The sequence below is a fragment of the Panicum virgatum genome, chromosome 3K (genome assembly GCF_016808335.1).
Source record: "Panicum virgatum strain AP13 chromosome 3K, P.virgatum_v5, whole genome shotgun sequence".
NCBI classification, from domain to species: Eukaryota; Viridiplantae; Streptophyta; class Magnoliopsida; order Poales; family Poaceae; genus Panicum; species Panicum virgatum.
In genome coordinates, this window is record NC_053138.1 from 33,483,171 (window position 1) to 33,510,749 (window position 27,579).

Genomic DNA, 27,579 nt, shown 5'->3' on the forward strand with positions numbered 1-27,579 from the left:
TTACGAGTGCTTGCCCGTGGCGATGTCAAAGAAACCAGAGCAAATGGCGTCGAGGGCAGCAGCCTCGTCCACAGCCTGTCCTATTCAGGATGCAGATGATTTTAGTGGCAGTATCCAAAACTTAAAGTTTGGTGTAATAATTTACTGGGCCTCCCCACAAAAAAATAGTGTCATTTGGTGCCAAGGACGGGTCCTTGAGGTAACCCAATATCATCCTTCAAGTGTTTTTACTGCCGGCCACCCCCAAGGTAGGAGATTGTTTGGGACACATCTGTAACATTCGGTATTTTTATAAAATATTATATTCTTAAAAAATGTGGAATTTCAAAAAAAAATTTATGTGGGAGTGCTAATAGCTAGAATAACTTAAGGATTAATGCTATCCTTCCCCCAAATTACTAGGAAATTAAAATCAAATTAAATACAAGGACCTAATGCTAGTATGAGATATTTGGATTTTATTGGCTCTTCTTTGTTTCAAATTGATTGATTGAATTTTGTTTGAAATTTAGTGGTATTTAATTTGAATTTGACCATTCAAATTAAATACAAAAGCTAACCAGCTTCTAACCCTAACCAGGCCCAAACCCTCCAACCCAACCGGCCCAGCGCCCTTTTCCCCATCCCGCTTCGCGCACGCGTGCGCTCGCGGCCCAGTCAGCCTGTTATCGCCCCGCTGGCCTGCTACCGCCCGTGTCGCCCCACTCCGCGCCGCCTGTCAGGGGGCACCCTCTACAAAAGTGTAACAAGCTCATACTCATGAAAAGGCTAATGTAGGGAGAAAGAAAGAAGATAGCTATCCAGATTTTATGTACTTCTAGTTAATTATATAACTCGTATTACACATTTACACTATACATATGATTATTCTCAACTCTAGACGTCTAGGCACTACCGGGAGATCGCTCATGACTGATAGATAAGACTACCCAGATCATCATGGTACTTTATGGATCTCCTACCCTCCTAACCGAACATGGAGGATTACAGTGAGAAAAATAGGTCAGTCACCAATTGCTAGCTACCTCTACAAACTATGTGAAAGGGCGACATACAACAACACTTAATTAAGCCAGACACCATGTCTACATTAATAAGCGACACCCTAGTATCCCACATGGAGCCCCCACCCTCTGGATGGATAGACATCATACTAGAGCAAATATTCGAATACTGGAACCGGTGCCATGGCACTAGAATTACTCGTATAATCATGCGGGGTATAAAGTGCGAATACAAACTAAACTTGAAATACATGTCTGACACTCCCGTAGAGTATAATTCATGCAAATATAAATAAGATATATCTATTACAAATATCCGAGAATTACAAAGGAAAGTAAGAGTTAGACTCATACCGACACTCCTGAGCAATCTCGGAGACCTTAGGACTAACTACTTCAGCCTAAACTCCACTAGCCTATAGACAAAGCAAGAGTAAAAATTAGACAATGAGCACTTGTGGTGTGTCTCCATTTAAGCCCCCGTCCCTCTCGTATTTATAGGTGGTAATCCTGGAGTGCACGCCGGGAGATGATGCTCTTGCACCTTGCATTGAACCGCCATGGAGGATCAATCGGACAGCTACATGTGGACAGCAATCCAGGGTGGGCGCCCGACGCCGTCGGCCACGTGGGCTCGCGCGTCCCTAGTTTTCTCCAAACCACTCCTCCCGCACCTCGCGCAGCTGCCACGCACCCACACCATCCGTACGCTCGCCACGGCAACAGGCTACTGTAGCGCCGCTGCAACAAATATGATCTTATGTGACAAATTTCTCGTGATAATAGAGCAATTCGTCGTTGAATAATTCTATTCATGACGTTTTATAGCTCTTGGAACAGCTTAGTGACGAAAATATAGTATGCGTCGCTAAGATTAACTAAAAATCGTCATAAAATGTTCCAGTGACATATTTGTGACAAAGTTCGTGACAATATTAGTTTGTCATAATTTATTTCTATTTTTTAAATTGGCTACCCTTACCTTGATGGGAAGCATAGTGCTACCTGTTTAAGTGGGTCCCAGATGTGTCACTTGGTCCCTTACGAGTATTTTAGTACAATAGAGATAGGGGTAAAACCTAATCCAAACTAAAATTTGATAAAATATAATGGATATTTTTTATTTCGAGATCGCACTACTACAAAAATTGATTAACCGAGGTGCTTTGAAAAGGTCTCGGAGGCGGACACATTAAAAAACTGGCTCGGTTAATGCCTGCGATTAACCGAGGCAGTCATTTTTTATTAACCGCAGCGGTTACAAAAAACCGCCTCGCAAAATAGATTAACCGAGGCGGTCACTATTAACATGAGGCGGTTTTCTTATAGTGGTCCGTCTCGGTTAATAGACCAGGCCCACATAAGCCCAGTTGCATAGAAACACTATATAACAAAGCACAACCCTAACCCTAACTCTCCCACGGCACTCTCCTCTCTCTCAATCTCTCTCTTCTCTCCCAGCAGCGCTCCCTCCCCCTCTCTCTCTCTTCCCTGCGACGCACCTAGGCCGGCGTCCGTGGGCGGGGATAGCGCTGAGGCCGCCTCCCTCACGCGCCCAAGCCGGCGTCCGTGGTCCCTCACGCGGCGGCGCGGCCCGGATCCGCAGGGGCGTGAGCCGGATCCGGATCCGCCGAGCCACCTACAGCAGCTGCGTGGGCGGAGGCCGCGGTAGCGGCGTCCTGCGGCGATGGCGGTAGCGGCGTCCAGATCTGGGGCTCGGCGGCGCCGGCTTGGCGGATCCAGGGCTCGGCGGCGCCACCCCCCGGCGGATCCAGGGCTCGGCGGCGCCACCCCCGGAGGATCTGGTGCTCCCCCCACCCCCACCCCCCCGGCTGCGCGCGCCCCCGTCGGTGGATCCGGGCTGCGGGGCTCGGCGGCGCCCACCCTCTGACGGCGGATTTGGCGGCGGCGGCGTGATGGGCTCGCCGGGCCCGTGATTGGCTCGGCGGGCTTTTCTCTTTTTTTTATTCTTTTTTGATTTACCGAGGCGGGCACCAAACCAGCTCGGTAAATACTCCATTTACCATGACGCCTCCTCGGAGGCGTTTGTCCTGCCCGCCTCGGAAAACCGGTTTTGACCGCCTCGGAAAATATTTTTCTGTAGTAGTGTTGGACCAAAAATAAATCATAGAGCATACAGGAAATAGATAAAATGATGCTTACGACATACGCAAACTTCGTCAATGCTCTTGGCCTATGCACCAAATTTTTACTACATATTAGCGTTAGACATCTCTCGGTATAAGTAGATAATCAACATCGAGCAGTCCTGACTAATCAACTATTGATATATCCATTTTTATTTATCAAACAACTGTAAGTTGATATAAATGCACCAGGCTATTACACGCAGTCCAAATATAACGGCGTCCAAAATTTTTCAAGAGGCCGTGGTAGCACTTGCTCCCCACATGCCTCCCCACACCTCGAACCTCGCCGCCGGTGGCTCACCTCGCCGGAATCGAGCCCCAATCCCGCCGGCGGCCACTAGCGACCACATTGCTTTTATTGAAATCTCTTTTAGGGTTTTCAGTGCAAGTTTCCACGGGTCTGAATGTAAAAGAAACATGAACTATTGAATTTCAAACAGCGAACTTGTAAAATCAATAACAAATCATAGAAAGACCTTAAAAATGCAAACTAAAATGTTTTGAAATCCTTGAAACAAACTCTACAACTTTTTACCCTTTCTGGAACACTCAGTTAAAATTTGAGCATCAATACTGGTTTACTTTGATCTATATTAATGAACCTTGATTATAGTAGAAGCTGTTTAATATATTTTTCATGTTGAAACTGTGCAATGATATTAGCCAAAAATTTTACTGTGAGTTTGTTTCTGAATGTTGTTCCCTGCATAAAAATCTTAGCACCATAAACACTTCCTAGTAATGGTAGTAAATAAACTAAGTTCCTACATGAAAAATAACAAAAGGCAAACATATGAACAACCCACACTTGCTTTATGAACTAAGTAAAGTTAATTACTACTCTATAAGCGATTGCCTAAGAAAATGTAATTAATTTGTTTCATAACAAAACTTATGTTTTGTTGGACTACAACTTTATAGTGAAGGAAATAATCAAACGTTATCATCTAAGTAACTTGAACACTTTGCATTCATATAGAATCGACCACTCTCGCCGACAGGGGCGGAGCCGGGATCAAGCGTGGACCCGGGCTGAGATCATAAGCAAACATAAAATTGCTAAACCTAGAGTTTACTCCATTAACATCTTTAAGTAATTACCATTAATTATTTGGCCAAGGACCCGGGCTGCAGCATGCCCAGCCCCGGCATGGATCTGCCCCTGCTCGCCGACAGAAGATACGAGTTGGTTGCGGAACTCAAGAATGAACTGCATGAAGTCCAGGTGAATCTGACTGAAGTCATTGAAGACCCGAATCAAAGTTTGAAAGAGCCCAAGGCCTAGGGAGTGGACTTGTCCCTCACCCCCTTTGAACTTCAGTTCGGATGAGCACAACATGTGGGTGCAAGGTAGCCGTACTCTATAGTCTAGGGGGGTGACCCTGATCCACAAGCTGGAAAGAAAGGGAAAATGTTGCGGGGGTGACTTTGTTCCCTATACGTGTGTGTTAGGTCTACCTTACAAGGTTAACAAACTCAATTCGAATCGTCTATTTCTCATGGTCATTGAGACTGCTTAACCCTTTTACCACATAAAGTAACAAGAGGAACCATGAGGATGATGAATATGGATGGATGATTAATTGATTCCAACATGATTGGATAGAGATAGATGCTCATTTAGAAAGGTTAATTGAACTAGAATTTTGAAAGCTAAAATATGAAATTAAGTACATACTCTTTGTTGCTTTTTTGCCAAAACAAACCCCTCGAGCCAAAAAGCCTTGCATGTCTAGATAAGTGGGCAAAGTATACCCATAATCGGGTAAGTCTTGCTAAGTATAAGTATACTCAGAATTGCTTGTGGCTCTATTTTCAGATGCGCCTTTTGAGGACATGTTTGCTAGTCTGACTTAGCCTTGTACTCTGCCTCCGGGTTGGTCCGTGGAATGGGATATGTCCTCGGCCAATAATGACTCTGCCGAGTGACGTCATGTACAAGCTTCATTGTGACATTTGTTGGCGCCTACCAGCGTCACTATCAGGAAACAACGATGATACCCGCAGACGCCACTTGGGGTGGCAGGTATTTCATGATCCACGAATAAATCCGCAAGCACACGGAATACCGCTGTAGCATTTTACCCGGGAGTATACTGGAGTGTCATTTATATTTCCGCAGGGAAGGCGGTGATGAAGGAGTATAGGCTAGTTAATGAACTTTATCTAAATTGGATATTCTCTTGCATAAACAGGGGTAAGATATATAACATGGTAGGAGGTAGTGTGACACACACACAACTACCCTCTAAGTAAATAAATAAAGAAAGGTGCTATAGGCCGGGAGCAAGGCAGAAGTTAGAGCTCGAGTTAATTGTGCTAGGCTAGCAATATCTTTGCTATCTTATGGTTAGATCGTCAGAGATAAAACTACACAACAGAGAGACCGCTATCGAAGTAATGACAGAAGCCCATACACCCCGGCGGCTTTATGCACCTCCTACCCCCCATACTGAATATGGAGGATTACTAGGGCTCGAATAGGCTGTCACCACATGCCGGCTACCTCTACAAACCGTGGGTATAGACGACATCCAGCAACTCTTAGCAAATCTAGACACCATGTCTACACTAGTAAGCGATACTCTACCATCCCGCGCAGAGCTCCCACCCTCCGGATGGACAGAGGAAACATACGAATACTGGAGCAGTTGATAGAATTCTAAGGCCGATATATTAACCATCGCAAGTGCAAGGCGATCATGCAATGCAAGCATTGAACAATAACACAACCAGATCAAGAAGCATATATCTGATAACTCAGAACATACTTCGAGCAGATATCGATAACCATAGTCAAATTCTATTACAAATGACCGAATATTACAAGAGAGAACTAGAGATGAACCCATACCAGAACTCCCGAGCAACTCCGACGACTCGATGACTACTAAACTTCTCCTAAACTCCACTAGGCCGAAAGACTATGCAAGATGAACTTGAGAAGAGGTGAGTGAGGTGTGTGTGTGTGTGTGTGTGTTCTAACCCTACCCCCTTGTATTTATAGGAGGGAGCCACGGCCTCTACCCATAAGGAGCCAATGGGACACCTCCACGTGGCTGGCTGAAGGAGGTGGGGCCCACTGGGCCGTCGGTCGACCAGGGTGGTCGGCCGGCCACCTAGTGGCGCCAACCGCCCCAACTGCTGGGTGTGGGCTGTCCTAGGCCTCCTCTTGTCAGAATGCTGGGGTAGAGCCTGTCTTGAGTGGTTGTGCTTTGGTTCTTGGGCTACTTTTGGTCCATTTGAGCCTGAATCGGTGCTCTAATATTTTCTGTGATTTTATGTCAGGCCAAAGTGTGCTTGCAACCTGTATATTAGCTCAAAAACACAACTTGCATTTTTCTAAAAGGTGAAGTGTGGTTTATGGACTTTATTGGATAAAGGTGCATGTAAGAAATGCAAACTCTCATGATTTTCTGATCAAGTTGACGCCTGAAAATGGTCGTTAGTGAGCATCAATAAGATCCCCCAAGCTGTCCTTTGCTCGTCCCGAGCAAAGTAGGACAAATCAGGTTGTTGATCAGAAAAATCACTTTGACTCATACCTACCTGTCATATCATAGTCTGAAATAGAGATGTTCATCTATAAGCTTAAATAAGTTGGCTATCATACCTTTGCACAAGTACCTTACTCCTTCATGGGGCTTCTTAGCAGTCTCCTCGTCTTGGGCTGTAAGAGTTAGAATGGTGCACAAAGTAATACTTACTTGTTCATAGATCTGCAATCCATCTGGAGATATTTTTGAAGAATTTTCGAAAGGGTGGCAAAGTTCCCAAGATGATTATGTCGAAGCACTCAACTTTTGTTATCCTCACCAGGACAATATCTGGCTTCAGTCTTTCCTACTTCTATAAAGCTTTTGTGGAGCTCAGTTTAGGATAAGAGCAGGGCATACTTGCATTCCATATATTGTAAAGTCAAAGAGAGGATCCATGGAAAAAGAAGTCATGCAATCTCGATTAAAAAGTGCAAGTGTATGAGTGGGTGCATGGATGGATATGGCTTACTCCTTTACGGCATGGGTTCTCTCTCTTGAATCATCCCTTTTTCTCTCTTTTTTTTGAGACATGGTTACCCCTCTCTTTTCTTTCTCCCTCTCTTTTTTTTTGGGGTCATGCTTCTTTGGCATGCCATCTTTTCTCTTTTTGGGGCAACCATAATCTAACTTTATTTTACTTCAGGGATGTTTTACGAGAGAGATTACCAAGACATAAAGTATTTATTGACGGAGAATGGATGGATTGTGGTGCTAATTCCTGGTGTACGAATGTCGCAAATGGATGGGACGATTTGTATGTGCTTATGATCGAGAAAGCATGAAAAGCCTCTCACTAGGGTCACACAATTTGACAGAACTCAACAGAACATCAAGTAGCATATGCGTAAGTTTTTTTATAGGATGGAACATATGGCTCTGGTAGGACTTGCTTATCACTGGGGAACTTGCCTTTTTAGCTTTTTGAAAAAAAATGACTCTAGATTTCAAGCATCACTAGAATAAACTTGTACAACTTTATTTACCATATCTATACTCACAACAACTTAGACTTGGATCAAGCATCTGCAACCCACAGAACTTTCAGGTTCATTGGCAAGGTGATTTCATGGCCAACAGATTTAAACTCACGAGAACTTTTATTGCCAAACTAGACACAACAGATACAGCGGAACAAAGCAAAACTCATCCTTTCAACTTTCATAAGGAGTTAAAACATTCTTACCGCGCATGATAAAAAGAGAAATAAAGCAGTAAATATTTATTTTGTTTTGGAAGTTTTTTATCGAATTTTATTCAAAAGCAAATAAAGGATACAGTTGACTTAGGAGAGGGGACCTCCTCCAAGCTAGCTCTTGGTTTAGGGTCCAAAAAGTAGGACCTTTCCATACCTGATCAGGCTGAGGTCGTTTCATCCATACCTGGAGAAGTAGTAGTGGGCGATGACGTCTTTTTCTTCTTGCGCCATATTTTCTTGTTTTTCTTTGGTGGCGTAGACGGCGCGGGAATACGATCCTCAGGCATAGGGTAGACGATCTCCAGATCTTTGCATACTGTGTTGGTGATGAAATCGAGGATCTTCTGGTCATTTTCCACTGGCTCAGTTGGGGGATTATGAATCTCGCAATCCTCCCAAGCTGGTTTGGAGGGGGAGTGATGAAAATCTTGATCATCCCAACCGGGTTCTGCCAATAACCCCTATCTCTCGCTATCCTCGTGAATCAGGAATAATTCCCTCTTGTTTTGGAATTTGAACTTCATGGTCTTCCCCATGATGCGGAGGCTGATTCTTCCTATCCTTACATCTATTTTGGCGTTTGTGTCCTTGAGGAACGGGCGCCCAAGTATGAGCGGGATCCCAAGATCTCCTTCCATATCAAGGACTACGAAGTCCACTAATATGAAAGTATTCCTGACTTTCACCATAAGATTTTCCACTACTCCCTCGGGATATCTCACGGTGGAGTTCACCAGCTGAACACACATGGTAGTAGGGGAAAGTGCTGGATAGCCTAACTTCTCGAATGTTACATTAGGCATGATGTTGACGCTGGCTCCAAGGTCACATAGAGCGTGATCAAATTCACAATCAAAGATCGAGAAATTGATCACTGGGGTTCCAGGATCTTCTCATACTGTAGCTGCTAATTCGCCCCACGCACCTCTTCTGGGGCATGTAAGCTTCTCTGCATAGCTGAGGGGTGTTCTGCTAAGTGGTTCCTTCCACATAGCATTTATGACATTGACGCTCTCTAGAGTTGATTCGGGTTGCCCCGGAATATTCCCTAACTTAGCAGCAGGCGTGGCAGCAGGCGTGGCAGCAGCCAGTTTAGCCAATTGAGTTTCGAGCATCTTGTTGAATCTAACTCAGCTGGTTCTTGATAGCAGTGGAGAATCCGTCCATCTTGGCATAGATGGTCTCCATAGATTTGTCTGTAGCGGCCAACTTCTTTTGAAGGATTGAAAGAATTTGAATTGCCATTACCCCCTTGATAATATGGGCATGGTTAATTCCACCCTTGACCTCCTTGTGGACGAATTCCGTTGTTACCATTGAGATATAATGCTTCTTCTTGGGTTTCCGGGCAGTTGTCACCCGAATGTCCAACATTACCACGGACCTCGCACGTCATGCGCTTTTCCAAGGCTTGAAGTGTCTGCATTTCAGCCTTATCTTGGGAATAATCCTCGAATTTCTTGAGGAGGAGATCGATTTTCATAGCGAGCATGTCGGCCTCCTTGACGGAGTGCATGCCTCGCTGTCAAGGTTGGAGGTGATCATCGCTCCAACCTTGGTTGGACACCATCTTTTCTATTAATGTTGTAGCTCTTTCAATGGTCAGCGAGAAGAAAGCTCCACCCGCAGTGGCATCCACATGATCACGGGCTGATTGAGTGAACCCATTGTAGAAGTTCTGTAGAATGAGCCAATTGTCCATTCCGTGGTGCAGACACGTCAGAATGTACTCCTGAAGTCTCTCCCAAGCTTCAGGAATTGACTCATTTGATGCATGCTGGAAGTTCGAAATCCGTCAATGAAGAGCATTGGTTTTGCCCGTCGGGAAGAACTTCACGAGGAACGCCTTGGCACATTTGTCCCAAGTATCCATAGCAGCCTTGTTAGCATAAAACCATTGCTTCGCTCTCCCCAAGAGAGAGAACGGGAACAAACGGAGCCAGATTGCATCTTGCGATACACCCTTGATAAATAAAGTACTGCAGAGCTCCAAGAACTGCTGGAGATGAGCACTGGCATCCTCATTATCCTTGCCACAAAAAGGGCTAGCCTGCACCATCGTAATGAGACCCGTCTTGATCTCGAAATTTTCCTCTCCGGTGTTAACCTCGGGCCCGGTGGGGACCTGGTTAGCAGACGGAGCAGAGTAATCATGGAGTGTCTTCTGGGCCATAGCTTGAGAAGCTGACGACGATGCAATGACTGGTTTGGCTGCTGAGAGTGATCTTCGAGGTGATACGAGACGGGCTCGAGTCCTCCTCAAAAGTGACTATGGATCGGAATGAAAGTTTTGCGGCAAGTCGAAACCGGTCATACACTTTTTCATATCAACAAAGACAAGAAAACAAAGCCATGTTAGCCTGTTTAGCAAGCAATACCAATTTTGATTTTGTTCATAACTTTGCCTATATACTTCAATCTGTGCCTTCTCCGGCAAGGGCGCCAAAAATGCTTGTTGGCTCTTACCAGCGTCACCATCGGGAAATAGCAATGACGCCCGCAGACACCAATTGGGGTGGCAGGTATTTCATGAACCACGAATAAATCCGCAAGCGCATGGAATACCGCTGTAGCATTTTACCCGGGAGTATACCGGGGTGCCATTTATATTTCCACAGGGAAGGCGGTGATGAAGGAGTATAGGCCAGTTAATGAACTTTATCTAGATTGTATATTCTCTTGCATAATTAGGGGTAAGATATATAACATGGTAGGAGGTAGTGTGACACACACACAACTACCCTCTAAGTAAATAAATAAAGAAAGATGCTATAGGCCAGGAGCAAGGCAGAAGTTAGAGCTCGAGTCAACTGTGCTAGGCTAGCTATATCTATGCTATCTTATGGTTATTATATAGTCAGAGATTAAATTACACAACAGGGACACCGCTATCAAAGTAACGAGAGAAGCCTGTACACCTCGGCGGCTTTATGCACCTCCTACCCCCCATACCGAACGTGGAGGATTACTAGAGTTCGAACAGGGCTGTCACCACCTACCGGCAACCTCTACAAACAGTAAGTATAGTTGACATCCAGCAACTCTTAGCTAATCTAGACACCATGTCTACACTAGTAAGCAATACTCTAGCATCCCGCGTGGAGCCCCCACCCTCCGGATGGACAGACGTCACACTAGAGCGAATATATGAATACTGGAGCAATTGATAGAGTTCTAAGCCTGATATATTAACCATCGCAAGCACAGGGCGATCATGCAATGCAAGCATTGAATAATAACGCAACCAGATCAAGAAGCATATATCCGTTAACTCAGAACAAACGACCGAATATTACAAGAGAGAACTAGAGATGAACCCATACCAGAACTCCCGAGCAACTCCGGCGACTCGATGACTACTAAACTTCTCCTAAACTCCACAAGGCCTAAAGACTATGCAAGATGAACATGAGAAGAGGTGAGTGAGGTGTATGTGTGTTGGCGTCTACCTCCTGGAACTGCCACAAGGAGCCAACGGGATGCCTCCGCATGGATAGCTGAGGGCGGTGGGGCCCACTAGGCCATCGGCCGACCAGGGTGGTCGGCTGGCCACCCAGTGGTGTCAACCGCCCCCAACTGTTAGGTGTGGGCTGTCCTGGGCCTCCTTTTGTCTGAATGCTGGGGTAGAGCCTGTCTTGAGTGGCTGTGGTTTGGTTCTTGGGCTACTTTTGGTCCATTTGAGCCTGAATCAGTGCTCTGATATTTTCTGTGATTTTATGTCGGGCCAAAATGTGCTTGCAACCTACATATTAGCTCAAAAACACAACTTGCATTTTCTAAAAGGTAAAGTGTGATTTAGGGACTTTATTGGATAAAGGTGCGTGTAAAAAATGCAAACTCTTATGATTTTCTGATCAAGTTGACGCCTGAAAGTGGTCGACAGTGAGCGTCAACAACATCCATACGTCGTTGGCTATCGTGTTTTCTTTCTGCTGCAATAAAGAACTCTGATGAACACTCTAATGAACTTCCTTCATGTTGAACTTCAAAGTTTCAAACTCGGTTTGTAATAAAGTTATGTTGAACTCTGTGATGTAATAAATGGTAAAATATTGTACTATCTAGTCTCATTTTCGTGTGAGTTTTATGTAAGCTTTGGGTTCAATCGAAGCTCATGTGGTCTCATTGGAACTTTACCTGACTGGACTGTCAAATTACTCCGTTTGAAGTGCGAAGCAGACCAGGTTGTCCTCGTGGTATTGGTCGTCGCACTTGAGCCGGATTAATTTAGACGATTCTGCAACAACCGAGAATTATACAAGAGAACTAGAGAAGAACTCATACCAGAACTCCCAAGCAACTGCGGGGACTCGATGAACTCCTATAATTCTCCCAAACTCCTGTAACCTATAGAATAAAGCAAGGGAGCTTCGTTGAAGTATGTGTGTGTGTGTGTTGATTCTCTTCCCCTCCCATTGTATTTATAGGAGGGAGCCACAGCCAAGAAGCAATTATTCCTCGGTGAACCGACATTGGGAGCCAATGCCATGCCTCCACGTGGCTGGTTGAAGGCGGTGGGGCCCATAGGCCGATCGGCCGACCAGGCTGGCCGGCTGGCCTGCCAGCAGCGCCCACCGCCCCCAACTGCTGGGGAATGGGCTTGTCTGAGCCTCCTCTTGTCCTAACACTGGGGCTTGGCTTGTCTTGACTGGATTTGACTGGGTTTTGTGCTACACTTGGTCTATTTGAGCCTGAATCTATGCTCTGAATTTATCTTGGACTAAAGTGTGCTTGCAACCTGCAAATTATCTCGAAAACACATCGTGTAATTTTCTAAAGGTAAAGTGTGATTAGGGGTTTATTTGATAAATAATGCGTGTAAGAAATGGAAACTCTCATGATTTTTTGGTCAAATTGATGGCTAGAAATGATCGTTATTGAGCGTCAACAACAGATCACACGACTCTAACTCCCTATGATTAGCATCCACCTTTTAGAGTATCACAGATCACTGAAACAATTTTGATGTGTATATATGAGAGAAAGTGTTCAAAAATATACTCAATTGGAAGTAAAATTTTGGACCCATTCCCTGCTGTCAATTTTACTGATTCTATTCTTTTCTGTTCACTAAATTGGCACGGAGTAAAGCAAAACTTTACCAGTAGATGCAACTTGTTGAGCTTCTTTTATTCGCATGAGTTTATTCTGGCGTCAGGCGTGGGCACATGCACCCCGCTAACAGGAATATAGCAATTCTCTAAACAAAATATCAATAGATTCATGACGAATGATAAATATGATATTTTTATGTATTGGATGGAGGATGATTGTGATGTTTTGGCCATATTTTTTGGGATCGAGGTACAATACTGGCTGATGGTACGTAGTGACTGATGGTACATACACTGTCAGAAAACTGCTCATTCGTCCGTGGCGGTTAGTACCGGGCGCACTTTGGCCCGATACTAACGTGTATCTTTAGTACCGGGCCAAATCTACAGTAACCCCTGGAGCCATTTAGAACCGTCTGGAGCCAACAGCCGGCACTAAAGTGCGCCACCGACAGCCGGGCGCAACGGCTAGGTGACCACTTAGTACCGGCTGGAGCCACCGGCCGGTACTAAATGGAGCCAAGCAATTTAGTACCGGCTGGTGGCTTCAGCCGGTACTAAATGGCGACTTCTAGTGCCGGCTGGAGCCACCAACCGGTACTAATTCGCCCACTATAAATTAGCTCGCCTTCTTCCTCCCCGAGCCCGAGCCAACCATTTGACCGAGCTCGGGCTTTCTTCCCATTGCGAATTAGAGAGGAGGTGCTGCCCCATTTTCTGAAGTTTTGTGGGGATTTCACTCATCCAAGTGCACTAAAGGTTTACAACTTCTTCCTCTCTTGTTTGATGGTATTCATTATTTGTTTCAAGCTCTGTAGTTTGAGATATTTGTGATTTTTAGAAATATATAAAATGAGCACGTTTTCTTTGATTTATGGATGGATTTGAGATGTATAGAACCCATTACTTGAATTTGGAGAAGGTGTATTGGATAGTTTCAATGTGGATAATTTATAAGGATTTTTTCTCAATTTTTTCAAGTGGCATGGTTAATTAGTTTGGTATTTGTTATACATTTAGTTACATTATTTTGGCACTCTAATGATGTATTTATTCAGACTCATATGGAAACCATCGAGAAGTTTAAAAAATCTTTGTTTCGGATCATGAATATGTCGTTAACCTTAATCCTGCGCTGAAAACACTACTATTCGGGGCTAGCATCGATATTCACGATACGGTGCGGTATATATGAGGACACGATGAAGGAGTGCGGTCTTGGTCCCAATAATGAAATCCTCAACTTTGAGCGAGTTGAAAATGAAATTATCTAGACCAAGGCCGTACTCCTTCATCGGGTCCTATTGTACCGCACTGTGTCGTGGATGTCAATACTAGCCTCGAATGTCAGTGTCATCACCGCAGGGTCAAGGTTAACGACATAGACATGTTTCGAAACAAATATTTTTTTCTTCTCGATGGTTTTAGAGAAAGTGAGCCTGAAACAAAGCCGCGAACATTGATTGCGCATCCCTTATGGCGTGGAATGACGTGTTCGCGTTGAACTGAAGAGTGTCAAAATAATTATGGTTTACAATTTATGTTTTCGTTTTAATTCTAATAATTTGTTCAGGTTTTTACATTTATTTGATTGGTGTACTGAAATTAGTTTTGTTTCTTAATGAGACATATAATTGACATGTTATTAATATTATTTATTAGAAATGCCTTTGCAACATGATGCCTTTGAGCGTCAAGCTGCGGCTCGGGCAGCGGTACGCAATTAATTGGAGCGCACCGGTCATTCGCTTGAGTTCCACCCTGCAGAGCGTGTTGGTCTTGTTAGCGGTCATATTCGTCGTTTGATTAAGAAAGCTTTTCATATATTCTCCCTTGGGAAAGAAAGCCATAAATTTTATCGTGAATTTAATGTCGAGTTGCATGGTACTGATGATGATCGTGAGTTGATGACTCGATATAATGCAAGACATGAAGAGTCGGGGCTGGCGGAATATGACCGTTCCGTGTCAAGACTTCGCGAGGCAGTTCACGAGGCATTGGTCCAAAGATCTCATGATGAGTAGTTTGTATTAGGTAGCTATCATGTAGTGTAATGTATATATTAATTTGGACTTCTATTTATCGTGTTGTGTAATTTGGACTTCTATTTATCATGTTGTGTAATTTAAGGATGTAGTGTAATGTATATATTAATTTGGACTTCTATTAATTTTGTATTTCAATGTTAAATTCGCAGAAATGGCTTTTGTATTTCATTATGTTATGTGCCAAATTAAATGATATGAATACAAGTAAAATAATATTATTACTTAATATAAAATTATAGATCGATGGACCGACAATGGATGTACGGCGACCGGTGCACCATGGCGTGGATTAATGGTCTAAAGTCTTTTCTCGATGCGGCGGAGGCCCACAAGTAATCGAAAGGTTTCATGTGTTGTCCATGCCGCGTTTACCAAAATAAAAAGGAATACTCTAAGAGAAGCACTCTACACGCCCACATTTATGAAAAGGGTTTCGTGGATAACTATACTCTTTGGACCAAGCACGGTGAACCTTGAGTTGTGATGCAAGATGGTGAAGAAGATGATAATGATAATATTGCAGACTGGGCTGATTTAAATGAAGCGGGAGCCTTTGAAGATGAACCCATGGACGATGCTGAAGAAATAGACGAGGCTGGAGAAAATGCAGTAGAAGACCAACCATCTGATGCATTAGGTCAGGTTCTAGTGGATTCACAAAGAGACAGTGAAACTTTGAAGGAGTCAAAGAAGTTTGAGAAGATGTTGGAGGATCACAAAAAATTGTTGTATCCAGATTGCAAGCAAGGTCTGAAAAAGTTGGGTACGACACTTAAAATGTTGCAGTGGAAGGCAGCTAATGGTGTCACCGATAAGGGATTTGAGGAGCTACTTGGAATCATAAAGAATATGCTTCCAGAGGGGAATGAACTGCCCTCTACAACATACAAAGAAAAAAAAATTGTTTGCCCTCTTGGATTGGAGGTAAAGAAAATTCATGCAAGTCCTAACGATTGTATTCTCTATCGAGGCAAAGAATTTGAGAAATTGGATGCTTGTCCTGTCTGTGATGCAAAACGGTACAAGATCAGACAAAATGATCCTGGTGAGGCCGATGGGGAGCCCGTCAAGAAAAAAGTTCCTACTAAGATGATGTGGTATTTCCCAGTAATACCACATTTGAAGCACTTTTTCAGAAATAAATCTAATGCTAAATTGATGTGGTGGCACAAAGAAGAGCGCAAGCAAGTCAGATGCTGAGACACCCTGTGGATGGGTCCCAGTGGGGAAACATGGATAGAGAATTCCCAGATTTTGATAACGACCCAAGGGACATAAGGTTCGGTTTAAGTACAGACAGAATGAATCCATTCGGCGAGTGGGGCAACAGTCATAGTACATGGCCTGTGACCCTCTGTATGTTCAACCTTCCTTCTTGGCTATGCAAGAAGCAAAAGTACATGATGATGCCGGTGCTTATCCAAGGCCCAAAACAACCGGGCAAGGATATTGACGTATACCTAAGACTGTTGGTTGATGAACTTTTGCTGCTGTGGAAGGAGGAAGGTGTACGTGTTTGGGACGAGTACAAACATGAGAATTTTGACCTACGAGCATTGCTTTTTGTTACCATCAATGATTGGCCTGTACTTAGCAATCTATCCGGACAGTCGAATAAGGGATACCAGGCATGCACTCTTTGTCTAGAAGAAACTGACAGCTTGTATCTAAAAAATTGTAGGAAGGTCGTGTCCATGGGTCATCGTCGATTCCTTCCCCTCAACCACCCCTTGAGAAGAAAAGGAAAACATTTCAAAGGGGAACCAGAAACTCGTGCTAAGCCTATGTTCCGAAACGGAAAGCGTGTTTTCTCGATGGTGAAGGATGTCCATGTCGTGTTTGGAAAGGGCCGTGGAAGCCAACAAGTTCCGAATGATGAAAACGGTCATGCCCCAATGTGGAAGAAGAAGTCCATACTATGGGAGCTCCCATATTGGGAAGTCTTGGAGGTCCGCAACGCAATCGATGTGATGCACTTGACGAAGAATCTTTGCGTGAACTGCTAGGATTCCTCGGTACGTATGGGCAGTCAAAAGATACACTAGAAGCAAGACATGATTTGAAAGAAACAAAATAACGAGAAGACTTACGTCCTGAGAAGAGAGAAAATGGACAGCACTACTTACGTCCTGCTAGCTAGACTCTCATCAAAGAGGAGAAGGAAAGCATGTTTGATTGCTTGAACAGTATGAAGGTACCGTCCGGTTACTCCTCGAATATGCAAGGAAGAATTAATATGAAAGAGAAAAAGTTCACAAACTTAAAATCTCATGATTGCCACGTTCTGATGACCCAATTGCTTCCAGTCGCGCTGAGGGGTATTCTACCAGAAAATGTAAGATTAACAATCATGAAGCTATGTGCCTTTCTTAATGAAATTTCGCAGAAGACAATCGATCCAAATAAGCTCACAAGGCTACAGAATGATGTGGTCCAATGTCTTGTTAGTTTTGAGATGGTCTTTCCACCTTTGTTCTTTAATATTATGACCCATCTCTTGGTTCATATTTTGAAAGAGATAAACATTTTAGGCCCTGTATTCCTACACAATATGTTACCTTTTGAGAGATATATGGCAGTCTTAAAGAAGTATGTTCGGAATGGTTCTTGGCTAGAAGGATGTATCGCCAAGGGCTACGGAACAGAGGAGGCCATTGAGTTTTGTGTTGATTTCATTGACGAACTTAGTCCGATTGGGGTCCCCATGTCACGCTATGATGGGCGACTGAAAGGAAAGAGCACACTAGGTTAGATATCTAATATGCACATATCTGAAAGTGAAATCCACAAAGCAAATTTCACCGTTCTACAGAATTCATCCCTCGTGGCCTCATATATGGATGAGCACATGAATATTGTCCGGTCTGAAAACATAGGGAAGTCTGAGGTCTGGATTACACGTCATCACATAGATAGCTTCGCGGTTTGGCTGAGAAGGAAACTCATGGGTGATAGCACGATTGATGTACAACTACAATGGCTTGCTAGGGGACCATCGGCCACAATCATCCAATACCAAGGGTATGAGATCAATGGATATACATTTTACACAAGAGCCCAAGATGAAAAGAGTACGAACCAAAATAGTGGTGTGCGTATTGATGCAATAGGCCATGATGGAAATAAGGACAGTTACTTTGGTGTCATAGAGGAAATATGGGAGCTCGACTATGGGCCTTTGAAGATTCCTTTGTTTCGGCGCCAATGGGTGACTCGAGTTGGAGGCGGCGTAACGACAGACCGGTATGGGATGACAATAGTGGACTTCAAAAAAATTGGATATAAAGACGAACCATTTGTCCTCTCCAAGGATGTGATGCAGGTGTTCTATGTGAAGGACATGGCAAGCAAACCTAAGAAAAATCAAGGCAAGTCCGACAACGAGCCAAAATGCCACATAGTTCTTCCAGGAAAAAGAAAAATCGTTGGAGTTGAAGACATTTTGGACAAGTCAGAAGACTTTGATCAGTTTGATGACTGTCCTCCATTCTCGGTCGATGTTGACACCAGCATCCTGTTATCCAAAGAGGACGCTCCTTACTTGTGCCGTGATCATGATCAAGGGACATTCGTAAAAAGAAAGTTTATCAACGTTCCATTAAACAATGATGTGTAATTAATATGTTGTACTTTGATGTTTATGTGACCAAGTGATTGATGTAATATATTTAAAACTTATTTTGAACTCAATATGACGAGTTCAGAGCGTAAACCTACAATCGATTTGATGTTGTGATGTAAGTATAAAACTATTAATTTTTATAGTTACAATAGCATTTTTTTGCATTTTTATGCATTTGTATAATACTTTAGACACTAAAACACATTTGACACACTAATATAACAAATTTTGAACTCAATATGATAAATTAAGTGCTTAAATAGTAAATATATGCATTTTAATACATTTGTATAATACTTTACACACTAAAACACATTTGATACACTAATATAACAAATTTTGAACTCAATATGATAAATTAAGTGCTTAAATAGTAAATTTATCTATTTTCTAGTCTTTTATTGAATTTATTGCACATAAAACATATTTAAACGAGTTGAAATTTAAAATTTAGTGTCAATACTTTGAATTTAGTGCAAAGAATAATACTTATTAAGATTAACGTATGTTTCAAAATAATAATATAATTTTGTATGGTGAAAATAGTATATATATATCTATTTTTTAATCTTTTATTAGATTTTATTGCTCATAAAACATATTTAGACGAATTACAAAACTGAATATGCTAGAATCATTTTGGGAGTTTAGTACCGGGACATGGTTAAGCCCGGTACTAAACTGCCTCCTAAAATTTTCCCGCCAGTTGGGGGCGTTTAGTACCGGGCCGTGGCCCCAGCCGGTACTAAACTGCGCGGGCGACAGTTTAGTACCGGGCGAAGACACGGCCCGGTACAAACCTGTCTGCAATAAAGGGGGGATTGGGGACTTAGTCATTTTCGATCCCCCCATTCATCAGCGCCCGCTCGTCGTCGTCCGTGACCGCCGCGCCGTCCCGCCCGTCGCGTCGCCGCCCCCGTGCGCCGCCGCTCCGGGCCGCCTCCTCCCTCTACGCCGCTGCTCCGGCCCGTGCCGTCCCTCTGCGGCACTCGATCCAGGCCGCCTCGCCCGCGCCGCCGCCCCCTATACTTAAGAAAAAATGAACTAGAATGATATGTTATGTAATTATTTTTGGAGAAAAAATAAACTAGAATGAGAAATTCAAAAACACTAACGTATACCCTCTTGCATCCCTGGTCCCAGCGGACACGGCGCTCCGTGCCTACATAGGGGCCATACTTGTCATACTCGCAGTACTCCACCGTCTTGGTCGTCTCCTTGACGTCATGGCCCCTATCCCACTCCACCTACCCGGTAGCGTTGATCACGTCGCCCAGCAATGAGTTGATGATGCGACGTGCGAATAGTTTCTGTACGGCCGACCGAGAAACGTGTCAAATCCCTTGAGGTCGTGCCCCGGCGCCGCCTCGATGATGCACTGGTGGATGGAGAAGCCGGACTCGGGGCTGGTGGCGTTGTTCCGGCCCTGCGCGGTGATGACGTTGTGCTTGCCCTCCAGCGGGCGTCGCACCTGCAGGCGGCACTTGTGGAAGACGGCCTTTGCGTTGCCAAACACAAAGTCCACAGTGCCGCTAATGTTTGACTCTATGTACATCTGCCGCCCGTTCTCGGCGTACAGCGTGTCTTCATACCCTTCGATACTGCAGCGGTAAACCACAGACTTGTTGGAGTTGGACCGAAGAGCCACGGCCTGCTTCTGGGCCGGCCCAGCCGTGTTGCGGATTGTCAGATCTTGGGCCAGAAAGCCATGTCCCAAGGCAACTGCAAGCCACAGAGAAAGTGCCAGCGAGAGAGTCAGCAGCAGCACAAGTACGGAATTAATGCTTATCCTAGTACAATCAACCATCTACCAATTCAGCTGCATCATCTAGAATGATCGATCAAGCTAAAGAATGTTAGCAGCCCGTCGCCATCATCTACCGGGCCAGGAACATCACGGCAAGCAGGAGGCCCAACAGCTGTCCCGCGCGCCGGTTCGGACCGGCTACTCGCGCTTGCAAGCAAGCCTCTCTCCTTCTTGCCCCAATATATATTCCGCGCTCTCTGTTCTCACATTCCAGTTCTTCCTTCTCGCCGCCGCTATTCTGTGTTAACGTACAAAGAAGCTACCCCGGCCCAGCTAAAGAAGCTACCCCGGCCTATCGATCAATGCACAATAATGCCCTTGTTTTTTTTTTCTTTGCCCATTTAAGATAGGTATGTAGCTTGCTTGAAGAAAGGGATCATTCGATCCATATGTACATGATGATGGATGTAAAAAGATGGAATTAATTTGACAATGACGAGATGACCAGATAGATCAAATTAAAGAGAAGCAACTATGATACATATACTAGTACGTATGAAATAAATCCGTTCCGAGCGGGCAACGCAGGCATGTACGACATCAGAAACTTTTAACACGCGGATCGATTGAGTAAATCACGCCCCTACCAACGTATGTAAGCAATGCAAGTAGATAACTGCCTCGCAACATGACGTTTTTCCTTGTTATTTTGATGAACGGTTCCTCATAGACGCCGGACTTGACGAGGACAACGTAGCGCTGCTTCTCGCATGGCACGAGATCCGGTGCTGCCTTAAGAGCTTGTTGGATCGTCGTGAAGCAGGCGAAGTCGTTGCCGCAGCCTCCCTCCTTTGCCACGACGGCATCCGCACGCGGAGGCCAAGTAGTGCCCGCCGCCGGAACGCCGCCGGGCGGCAGGCGAGCACCGCGGCACCCTGAAGCAGACAGCTGGGTCTCGGGCTCGACGGCGCCGCTGCTGCCGCTGCTGGCATCACCAAGCAGCGCAGGGAGCAGCAGCAGGGCCGTCACGGCCAGCCTGCACCTCCTGCCTGCTAACATCATCCCTCAGCGCATTAACTAGCTCAGTGGAGTGAACGAACACATAAGCCCGTGCCGCACCCAGCAGCAGCAGCCTATATATATAGGCAGGCGGCACAAGGAACTAGGACAGCGCCGCCGGCCCGGCCCGGGTGGACTGGGCCGATGGGTTTTGAGTATCAAATTAATTTTAGCTTGAAATTGACGTGGCATGGTGATGGGATTCTTGTTGGATTGATCTCCTTTCTAATAGGCCCAACAGCTTATTAGGCCCTTAATCCGCGCCCTTATCGGGGATGCCCAACCCTTAATGGTTGGTGGGCCCTCGTTGTACAGCGCCAAATAAAAGGGGGTGAGGGGACGGGGCACTCGGTACGAGATTCACCACGCCGCCAGCACCCTCACCCACATTTCCTAAACCCTAGCCGATCTGGAGGGGGCGCTGGAGCAGCGGGAAGTCTCACCACCGCCGCCATCGACCCTGGTCCGTAGCTGTTGGCGTCGTCGTCCACGACAACGCCGCCACGACCGTGAAGCCGCTGCATCGCTCGCCGCTACCCTAGAGCAGATCTTCATCAGCAAACCAGTGATGGCCGCCTCAAGCTCCTCCGGTGGTGATGGTCTCTCCCTCTCTCCCTCTGTGTACTCTCTTATTTCTCCCGTTCTAGATCTAGGACTCTTGTACTCAGAACAAAGGAAAGAACATAGAATCCTCTTGATCTATGCACTGTGTGATCCTATGGGCCGCCTAACAATAGTATCAGAAGCCTACACTAGAGTGTAGATCGAGTTGGGAAATGATGGATTCGACCACGAATTGAAAGAAACAGAGGACAAAAAGGCATATCGATGAAAATCGAAAAAGAAAAGCAAATACAAACACTAACCCTTGGGGATAAAGGCGGCAGGACCTACCTGCGCGCACCACCGCCGACCTTCACCGCGCGGCACAGGCGCCGGCTCGCTGGCACAGGGCCGCCGCTAGCCGCCGGGACGCCGGGATGCATGTGCGCAGGCTCCAAACCGAGGCGCCATCAATGGCGAGCTCGACGATGGCGTGCTCACCCAACGGTGAGCGCGCGTGCCGGTGAGCAAGCCACGGCGGCGCCGCCTCGTCACTCCTCCGCGGCCGCCATGGCCGTCGTCCTCTGGGTCGCCGCCGCTCGCATGAGAGAGAAAGGGGGAGAAGGAAATGACTTAGGGTTTCCAGGGTTTCCGCCGTCCGCCGTGTTTTGTTCCGCCGGGGTGGGGGGCGGGGCGGACGGCCGTCGGATCTAATCCGACGACCAAGAGCGAGCTGTGGCCTCGCGGCCTGAATGCGGCCCAAGAGGTGTTGCGCGGGAGGCCGCTTTGCCAGCCCAGGCCCAGGCTGCGGCCTGGGCGCGGGTGCCGCCGCGCACGCGGGCAGACCGCGTGCTGCTGGGTCGCCCATGACGGGCTGCCACCGGCCCAAGAGGGAGCTGCGCGCGCAGTGTGCGCGAGTTTGAGCCGCGGGCTTAATTTGAAGTTGGGCCGCTTCAACAGTAAAAGATTCCGAATTGTTTTACTCTTTTTCAGAAGTATTTTTTTATGTTTTTTTGTGTAGTTTGATTCTTTATTCAAATTTCAACCAACGGGATAATTTGTCTTAGAGAAAAGTAAAGTTTTACAGTCATATTGCTTCTGAATAAATATATTTTACAAGTTTCCGCTGCTAGGTTTAAAGTTATTGCTCTCTAATTTAATTCGAACCAACGAGACAATTAAATTTAAGAGCATGTTAAAGTATTTTTGAGGATTATGGTATTGTTATTTTCTGACCAATGTTGTTAATAGCAATACTGTAATTTTAATATTTTTTGCATTTATTTCTATTTCTGCCCAACGGTGATATAGATTTAATTGCATATACAGTTATATGTTTTAATTTTGACAAACGTTGGAATTATTACATGCCATCATTATTATTATGTTCTCACTATTTTTTGAAATTTTCAGCGGGGATGAACTTGATGGGATTCATCAATCACATCCCGACCCTAAAAGGAGACAACTATGGCGAATGGATCAAAAAGGTTGATCTTGCTTTCATCTGTGGAGAGGTGGATGAGATAATCACCACTCCAAAGCCCACTGAGCCACCGGCTCCAGTGAGAGGGGAATCTGACACTGATGCTGAGTGGCAGAAAAAGGAAAGGGACTATGCTCCCTTAAAGATGGCTTATGATCTCAAAAAGACAAAGTGGAACAATGCCAACAAAAAATGTGTGGCAGTGATAAAGAACACAATTGATTCTAACATTTTGGGTTCAATTGGAAAGTGTGATTCTGCTGCAGAGTACCTTGAAAAGATAAAGAATCAGTTTACTGGTTCTTCAAAGACTTATGCCACACAGATCATAGAGCAGTTGGTCACAAAGAGATACTATGGCAATACCGGTACTATAAGAGATCAGATCATGGGGATGTGTGCCTTGAACTCCAAGCTCAAACCAATGGACTTGGACCTCAAGGAGGAGTTTCTGGTTCACCTAGTGTTTGCTTCTTTGCCAAAGGAGTTTGCACCATTTGTTGTAAATTACAACGTGCAGCCAGAAAAATGGAACATGGAAAAGGCAATTGGCATGTGTGCACAAGAGGAAGATAGACTCAAGAAACAGAATGGTGGTTCTATCAATTTTGTGCATAATAAAAAGAAAAGGCCCTTCCATGCTGCTTCTTCCCCTAAGTCAAAAGATAAAGCTCCCATGCCACATCAGCATCAACACCAGCGTCCTCCAGCAGGAAGAATGAGTGCCACTACTGTCACAAGGAGGGACATTATAAGCAAGATTGTCCCAGCTACCTGAAAATGATAATGGCAAAGAATGGTGAGAATGTTATTTCATTTGTAAATGAATCCCTGTATATAAAGTTTTCTAAATCTACTTGGTGGATTGACTCTGGTGCAACTGTGCATGTTGCAAATTCTTTACAGGGGTTCCGTTCGACAAGGACTACGCTAAGAAGCGAAAGACACATTAAAGTCGCGAACGGAGTACAAGCATATGTGGAAGCTGTTGGCGATGTCTCCCTCGAGCTAGTTAATGGTTTCATGCTTGTATTAGAAGATGTTTTATTTATTCCTTCGCTTCAGAGAAACTTGATCAGTGTATCACGCTTAGACACAGATGGTTTTGGTTGTCATTTTGCGAATGGCAAATGTGAACTATGGTTTGATAATAATTGTATTGGTGATGCTTTCTTTTACAATAATCTTTATTTATTATCTATGTGTGATAAAGTACATTCTGTATGTGATGTTAATGTGAATGAATCCTTGTTAGAGAAAGAAACAAAGAAAAGAAAGAGAACTCAAGATACTTCATCAAAATTATGGCACTGTCGTTTAGGCCATATTTCGAGGGGGAGAATTGAAAGATTAGTAAAGAGTGAAATTCTTCCTCCGCTAGAGTTCTCTGATCTTGAACAATGCATTGAATGCATTAAAGAAAAATTTGTAAAGCAAATTAAAAAGGGTGCCAAACGAAGTGCAGGAACGTTAGAAATAATCCACACTGATATATGTGGCCCGTTTACTGTGAAAAGTGTGGATGGCTATGATTCGTTCATAACATTCATAGACGATTACTCCCGCTATGGTTACATTTATCCAATTAAAGAAAGATCTGAGCATTGGATAAATTTAAAATATTCAAAACTGAGGTTGAAAATCAGCTTGACAAAAGAATTAAAATAGTAAGGTCAGACCGTGGAGGGGAGTACTACGGTCGACATACCCCTTATGGACAAATTCCTGGACCTTTTGCAAGGTTTTTACAGAAAAATCATATAGTTGCCCAATATTCCACACCGGGGGAGCCTCAGCAAAATAGAGTAGCTGAAAGGCGCAACCGTACACCGATGGATATGGTGCACAGTATGATGAGTTATTCCACACTGCTATTGGGTTTGTGGATGGAGGCGTTAAAAACCGCCATCTATATTCTCAACAGAGTGCCAAGAAAATCGGTGCCCAAAACACCGTATGAGCTATGGACAGGAAGAGAACCCTCACTGACTCACCTGTGGGTTTGGGGGAGCCCAGCTGAGGCTAAAGTGTTTAATCCAAGTATTGGAAAACTGGATCCCAAAATTGTAAGCTGCCATTTTATCGGCTATCCTGAAAAGTTGAAAGGTTTTCGTTTCAACTGTTCAGACAGACATACAAAGTTTGTAGAAACGAGACATGCTGTCTTTCTAGAAGATGAAATGATCAGGGGGAGCATGGTACCTAGAGAAATTGACATTGAGGAGAAGCGGGTGTATGTGCCTAATCCTATGATTCAAGAGCCATTTTTCTCACTACCTATTGATGCTGCACCAAAAGTTCTAGAGATAGTGACGACAGCACCTTCTTCGGTTGTTGCTGCGCCAACTATTCCAGATATTACGGTGTCAACACCTGTCGCAACTCCACCCATACCAACAGTGAGTGAAGGTTCGGAACCTGTCATCCAAGAACCGCCTGAACCCACGGTTGGACATGAGGAGGAGGAGCTACAGCCCCCTATAGAAAATGTGCCAGAAGTTGAGGCACAAAATGTGCCACATGCAGTGGCCCTTAGAAGGTCACAAAGAGAAAGAAGGTCGGCTATTTCTAGCAACTATGAAGTATATAATACTGAAGAGATTCATATGGAGGGTGATCCCACTTCATATGAAGAAGCCATGAGAAGTGTTCACTTATCTAAATGGCTGGAAGCTATGAAGGATGAGATGAAATCAATGAGTTCCAATGATGTTTGGGACTTAAAAGAAATTCCTAAAGGAGCCAAAACAGTAGGCTGTAAATGGGTCTACAAGATCAAACATGACTCCAAAGGGAATGTAGAAAGGTTCAAAGCACGACTCGTGGCAAAAAGAATCATGCAAAGGGAAGGGATAGATTATAACGAAACCTTTTCTCCAGTTTTGTGTAAATATTCCTTCAGGATTATAATGGCATTAGTGGCACATTATGACTTAGAGTTACATTAGATGGATGTGAAGACTGCATTCCTTAACGGGGATCTGTATGAAAATGTTTACATGGCACAACCGAAAGGTTTTATCGTGGAAGGAAAAAAACGCATGGGATGCCGCTTAAACAATTTCGGTTTTATCGTGGAAGGAAAAAAAACACATGGGATGCCGCTTAAACAAATCTATTTATGGATTAAAGCAAGCCTCTAGGCAGTGGTACCTAAAGTTTGATCAAACAATAAGGAAATTTGGGTTTAAAGAAAATGAGGAGGACAATTGCATTTATGCAAAGTTCAGAAGTGGAAAATTTATTTTCTTGATCCTGTATGTGGATGACATTCTACTTGCTAGTAGCGATGTAGGTCTGCTACTGGAGACAAAGAAATTCTTGTCCTCAAACTTTGATATGAAAGATCTCGGTGAAGCTTCATTTGTTTTGGGAATTGAAATTCACCGAGATAGAACAAAGGGGGTATTAGGACTATCACAAAAGGCATACATAGAAAAGGTTCTAAAGAAGTACAGTATGCATATGTGCAAGCCTTCACCTGCTCCAATAGTCAAGGGCGATAGATTTGGGAAATTTCAATGTCCCAAGAACCAGTATGAGATCGATCAAATGAAAGCGGTTCCATATGCTTCAGCTGTCGGAAGCCTACAATATGCTCAAGTTTGTACACCCCCTGACTTAGCATTTGTTACCGGGATACTTGGCAGATATCAAAGTAATCCAGGACAGGCACACTGGATCATGGTAAAGAAAGCTTTACGTTATGTGCAAGGCACAAAAGGCCTCATGCTAACATACAGAAAATCCAATTCCCTAGAGATAGAAGGGTACTCAGATGCGGATTTTGCTGGGGACTGAAAGTCCACGTCCGGTTATGTGTTCACACTCGCAGGGGGAGCTATATCCTGGAAAAGCTCCAAACAAAGTGTCATTGCATCATCGACGATGTACGCTGAATTTGTGTCATGTTATGAGGCCTCGGGGCAGGTTGAATGGTTAAAGAAATTTATACCCGGTTTAAGAGAGATAGACAGCATTCAAAGACCAATCAGAATGTACTGCGACAATGAACCAGCAGTGTTTTATGCTCACAACAATAAGACAAGTGGTGCTGCCAAACACATTGACATAAAGTTTTATGTTGCGAAGGAGAAAATCCAAAATCACTCTATTACACTCGAGCATATAA

General features: G+C 44.5%; 1 pseudogene; it reads right to left on the reverse strand.

Moving 5' to 3' along the window:
• On the reverse strand, positions 1-21,453 carry LOC120700865 (annotated as a pseudogene).
• Between the last annotated feature and the right edge of the window lie 6,126 nt (positions 21,454-27,579).